The 6,050-nt window shown below is 36.5% G+C and overlaps 1 long non-coding RNA gene across 2 annotated transcripts; it reads right to left on the reverse strand.

Moving 5' to 3' along the window:
- Positions 1–1,071: 1,071 nt before the first annotated feature.
- LOC141812405 (uncharacterized) lies at positions 1,072–3,841 on the reverse strand. Of its 2 annotated transcripts, none has more exons than XR_012600285.1 (6): positions 3,637–3,841; positions 3,420–3,532; positions 3,211–3,291; positions 3,040–3,134; positions 2,369–2,449; positions 1,072–1,337 (listed from the first exon to the last, which is right to left on the reverse strand). It is a non-coding gene; the product is annotated as an uncharacterized LOC141812405 (long non-coding RNA). The 2 variants fall into 2 exon arrangements; XR_012600284.1 differs by having other exon boundaries at positions 3,211–3,351.
- Positions 3,842–6,050: the final 2,209 nt, after the last annotated feature.

Here is a 6,050-nt window from a genome sequence, read left to right on the forward strand (position 1 = left end):
TTTTATTGCTTGTGTATTCTCCACCATTATCGGATCTAAGGATTTTAATATTGCCATTGTATTGCCTTGAGATATAATTGTTATAGCTTTTAAAAGCCTCAAATACTTGAGATTTATTTGTGAGCATGTAAACCCAAGTGTATCTGGTTTTATGATCAATGAATGTAACAAAGTATTTATAACCTTGTTTAGACAAAATTGGAGAAGTCCATACATCAGAGTGAACCAGATCAAAGGGTTTTTCATATATAGTGGTAGAACAAGGATAGTTTGCCTTTGTTTCTTTCCCGAGAATACAAGGTTTGCAAATATTATCTAAACTAGCTGTAGGAAAGTAATATTTTAGGACATAACTACTAGGGTGACCTAGTCGAGCATGCCAAAGTTGGGAGTCCTCCTGGCTTGCTTTAAAGACCTGATAGCCATGGTCCAAAACATAAAGGTTATTCCTTCTATATCCCTTGCCAATCAAAAGATTTGTCTTGATATCCTGAAATGATACTTTGTTAGAGTCAAAAATAACCTTACAATCATATTCCTTAGTTATTTTACTAATAGACATTAGATTGGAAGTAAAATTTGGAACATAGAGGGCATCCGTTGGCTTTCCTAATAAATCAATTTCTCCTATTTGGATTTTATTCCTATCATTTACCATATGATAATCACATCCTGAATCAATAATCCAATGTTTAGTATCTAGAGTGGAATTTAAGCATATACCTGTTGTAGAGGTTTTGTGATGCTCCTCCATAGAAGTTTGTGCTTTTAATGTTTGCACGGGTTCCTTCTTTCGAGATGCATTTGGTCTTAAATGAGGATAAAGGAACCAACTGTCACGACTCGGGAGATAACCATCTGAAAAATTTCGGCAGTACCTCCCCAGTATCACTGACAATTCCCTGAATACAGACATATAATAAGGCCCACACGGCCTATCCATACTACAAAATATGGATTTAGACAAGTAATGAAAGTAAAAGTGACCCACACGGTAACGTACACATCCTACACAATGCATATGAATGAAATTCTAATTCTACACAACGATTAAGGAATAAACTCGTAAAGTAACAAAAAAATCCAAAGTTTCATAAGCAAAAACGAACAAGTACAAGTATGAAATCAAAGGAAATATGCTATAGTTTCGAAAACACCGACACGAAATCAGAAAGTCCAATATAGTAGAAAGTAAGCCAACGATACAAGTATACCAACACATGCTACAAACACATCCCACACACACACATCAAGTCCTCGTCGTAAGATGACATCGCTGGCAGATCCCTAGCATCCTCTGTAAGCTCCTACCTGATATCTGGGAAGATAAAAAAATCCTAGGGTCCAAAGATGTGAGTACAAATACTCAGTGGGTAATACAGAAAGAAAGTGCATGAATAAAGTAAATAGCAAGAGGATAAATACATACCAAAGGTCAACAAGGTATCAATAAAATATCTGCAGATAATAACCAACTAACATGGATCTCATGTAATGCAACATATGAATGACATGCCAAACATAGTGCAACAGTCAAGAATCAAACAAGTAGACAATCAAAATGCAGTATCAGTACGGTCCAATATATATATATATCATGCACATGATGCGCATATGTTTGATGCAATTGCCACATTCGCTACAGAACTCGTGCAAGCATCTGAGTCTGGGAATGTCCAACATCGGGGGATCAATACTTCGCGCCCTACAACAAAGTAGTCCGGTGATCCAAATCGGGGATCAGTGCTCCACGTCTGGTGATCCCGTAGCTATGATAAGCTACAAATCCTATGGCCGATATCTGTCCTCTAATACTCATCACCGACGTACCAACCATGTACTCTCTGAGTACCACCCCTATTAAGTGTCGAGGTCAAATCATCGACTCGGCTGCGTATACTGCCATACAACCGTCGACTACGTACACTGTCATACAGTCGCCATCATCAAGACAGAAATATGGTATAATAACCACCTATGTAGATATACAACTAAAGTCATCTACCATTACGATAGACCCACAACATTGAGATTTACAATCGTTATCATGCATCATGATGAGATGCTCAAATCATAATAATCAGCATCCATACTGATCAAGGAACGTAAGTAATAAGCCCTAACGATCATGGGTATATAAACCAATAATGATCACAGATGTCATACTCAAAGATAGAAACAATAATCAGGAATGATAATCCAAGATCAACAGACATAAGGACAAGCATGGTATAAACATGAGTAATGTAAAAGGTATACGAATAACAAGAAAGAATAACATCAAGGTATCAAACTACAATGACTGTAAAAGAATCATGCACTGTAAATGGAATAGAACTGTATTGACCAAATATAGTAAATTATCCACCTGATAAATCGCAGGTAAAATCCTAGAACCTCCAAAAATAGATCCTCGTATAATATGAAAGTCCTATAATCGCTCATGGTCCTGCAAGAAGAGTAAAACCATCCTAAATGAAAAGTCATATCACCAAGAAACTCTAATCAATTTTAGAGTTAGTTAAATTCCATTTAGGGTTAGACCAATCTAACCATTGGATTGTGAGTATCAGGATTTAATCAAACCATCAATTAGTTGTATTAATAGTTTAATACAACTAATTTCATATTCAATCAAATCCAGGATAACTCATAGGTTCATAAACCCATTTTAACCTAGTAGGATTAAAATTCGAATCCATGCTAGCAACCAAGTAGCTTTCCATTAACACAATGCAACTAATTAATTGATTAATTATATTAACTAAATAATAAATTAATTGTATTAACTCATTAACCTAAATGATTTCATGTTTAATTAAACCTAAACTAATCAATCCAATCTTAACCAGCTTAATCATGGTTGGTCAGACTCAAACTAAGGTTAACAATCACTTAGTTGATTTTATTAAACAATCCAATAGGTCTTAATCCCTAAATGGTAATTTGATCAGAATCTTACACAATCAAGAAACTGATCCAATCAATTAGTATCCCTAATCAACAAAAACATTCAACAGAAACTATACAAGAACTCACCTCAGCTTTTTGTTCTTCCTTCCTTCAAGCTATTCGAATCAGTGAGCTCAAATACTAGCTAACCATGTACTAGCAGCAACCTCGGTTGATCAAACCTGTTGAAATCCACAACCAAACTCCAATCAACAGTTGGTTACTCAACACATCTATATCAACATCAAAAGAACTTACCTCTAGATCAACCGTTCCAAGCCCTAATCCAAGTCCGATCTCTTCCTTCAAACCAACAGAATCGGCTAACACCTACAACTCCTGATCGGTGGCTTGAGGAACACAGCAAGGGCAGCGGATGGCTCAACTCCAATTCAATCTCTTCACCACATCCGATTCAAGATCCAAACAGCCCAAAAACCTTTAGATTTCAAGAATGCAAACCTTACCTCAATCTGGTCATGCCCTAACCCAAATTCATGAGCGGCGGTGGCAGGGCTGTCAATCGGCCACCGGAACAAAGAAAGAAGGGGAAGAGGAAGGCGCTGTAGACTCCAACTCCCTGCCGATTCCGATGGAAATCTATGAAATCAGAGGAGTTCCAACGCCCTATAGCAAGATCCAACTCTAGAAAACCATGGAAACCAAAACCTAAGTTAACCTTACCGATTTCCTTTATTGATTCGCCGACGAACCCGCCGCTCAGATCCACCTCCACCCCGATCCAAGCTTCCTCTAGTGAAAATCGAGCTCCAGCAACCAGCCCTCCTCTCCGGCGTTCCTTCGCACTAGCAACTCGTGCTCGGACTCGCGCAAACGGAGCGAAAAGCGAAGAACAGAGGAAGAAGGCGATGGAATAGAGGAGAGGATCGCGAAGTTGGGAAGGAAGGTCACGATCTGAGCTTAATTGGGTTTTGGCTTTATAATGACATAACGGGTTTCGGTTCTTCTAGCTTAACCCATTAACCTATTAACCATTAGCCCCTTTTAAACCCATTAATCCATTAAATCAAATAACCCATAAATCCATTAACTAAATGGGCTAAATTTAAGGTTAATCGGGCTTTGCAAAATGGGTTCTAAATTGGCTTGCTTTATTTAATTAGCTTAATTTAGTTTAATTTAATCGGTTTAAGAGTTAATTATAATTAGGGTAAATTTTACAAATTGCCCCTAAAGGTTCGATATTGTACACCAACACTTGTCCTTTGTATGCCCTTTCTTCTTGCAATTGGGACATACTACTTCTTTTGGATGAACTTCGTTAATCTTGAACCCATGAACTTCCATTTTTTTGTTTGAAGTTTCTTCAATATTCAAGCTTGACTCGGTTCTTTGGATCATTTGCAATACGTCATTATAGGAAGGGAGAGTTTGCATTCGCAGAATTTTCTGTCTCATAGTTGAGAATGAGTCTCCTAGAGTCATAAGAAGACTAAAAACCTTGTCTTAATTTTGTCGCTTTATTATTTCTGTCGGATCGGTGGTTGGTGGTCGTAGAACCTCAAGCTCGCTCCGTAAGTTACCAAATTCTCCAAAGAGTTGTGGAAGAGTCTTGTTTTCTTTTCTCATATCTGCTATTTGTCTTCTTAATTCAAAGACTCTTCTGATGTTGTTGGTTTGCCCATATAGTGCCGAGAGATGATCCCATAAAGCTTTAGTATTTGGAGAACAAGCAACCATACTCTTGTGATCTTCATCTAAAGAAAGAAAAAGATGAACAAATACTTGATTATCTTTCTTCTGCCATTCTTTGAAGGTAGGATTAGATTCGATAGGAGGATATTGAAGAATATGATCTTCAAAGTTATAGGAACGTAGGATCCTCTTAATGAATCTAGACCATTGAATATAGTTGGAGGAACTAAGAAGAAGAGAAGAGAAGAGTTGAGGGGAAGAGAGCTTAGTTGCGGAAGAGGTAGACTCTGCTGCTCTGATACCATGATGAAATTTAGCCTTGGTATTAACTTCAAAGCTTGTTACAAAATGGAGGAGAACCCATGAAAAGCTTATTGTAAGAGAGAGGAGAAAACATGAAGCATTTTCTTCATTATTTTGAAAGTAACCATACAAGGTGGTTTTACAGTGTTACATGAGAGCATCATGCATTAAATGCATTTAATGCATTGTCTTGAATGTTGTGGACATGCATTATCTTGCATATATGCTCCAACGTTCATGTTTTTGAATGTTGGAGCATTAAATGCATTTAATGCACTTAATCTTTTTGAATGTTAAATGCATTTAATGCACTTTATCATGATGAATAGAAGGATCCTCCTTGTTACTAATTGTCTTCTTGCATGATAAACTAGATTTGATTTAATCTTTAATTATTTGACATCTTAAACTTTTACTTGATAACAATTCAAGTTCAGGTCGAAACCTCAACTGAAGTTCAACAACTTGAGGAAGAGAATTGAAATTTGAAAGATCAGGTTACCAAACTTAGAGGTTCATTGAAAAAGTTCACTATCTGATCCAAGGGCCTAGATATGCTTCTTGGACAATTAGAACAAATCATTCATGTCTTTAGTTAATCAAAACAAACCTAAAGTCTAAGCATGAGTTTGTAAGATAGATTTGGTTAAACAAGTCGAAACAAACAACCCTCACGTTCATGTACATGGTTTGGATAGACTTTTTCTAAGCCATGATTGAAAGGGAGCAAATCGAAAAAATATTTTCATTATTAGATAAATAAATTGTTTGTTTATTTCTTTAATGCATAATTAGTTTTTGTCTTACTTGATCTATAATGGTTAGATAAGGACATAGGCTTGCTTGACACTTGTCATATAGTACTAGAGCAGGGCAAGTTGATAGTACGTTAGGGAAACTTGATATAGGCAGTCAAGTAGAGTAAAGAATAGCTTAATTTGTCTATTGTGCTATGGAATTGACTGAAGCTACCTCGCCACATTCTAGACTAGTTAGATCAGAGGTTTCAATAATTGACTAAGTATATAATTTCATGAATTAGTTTTGTCATAGAAAGTGGTCATTACTCTGATATTCAAGAAAGCCTTTATACCTCACCAGGGCCTTGAAAATAAAATTGAAATGTACTGCATTTAATG

Source organism: Curcuma longa, chromosome 19, assembly GCF_044706935.1.
Source record: "Curcuma longa cultivar G26 ecotype Majalengka, Jawa Barat chromosome 19, ITB_CL_G26_1.1, whole genome shotgun sequence".
NCBI lineage: Eukaryota > Viridiplantae > Streptophyta > Magnoliopsida > Zingiberales > Zingiberaceae > Curcuma > Curcuma longa.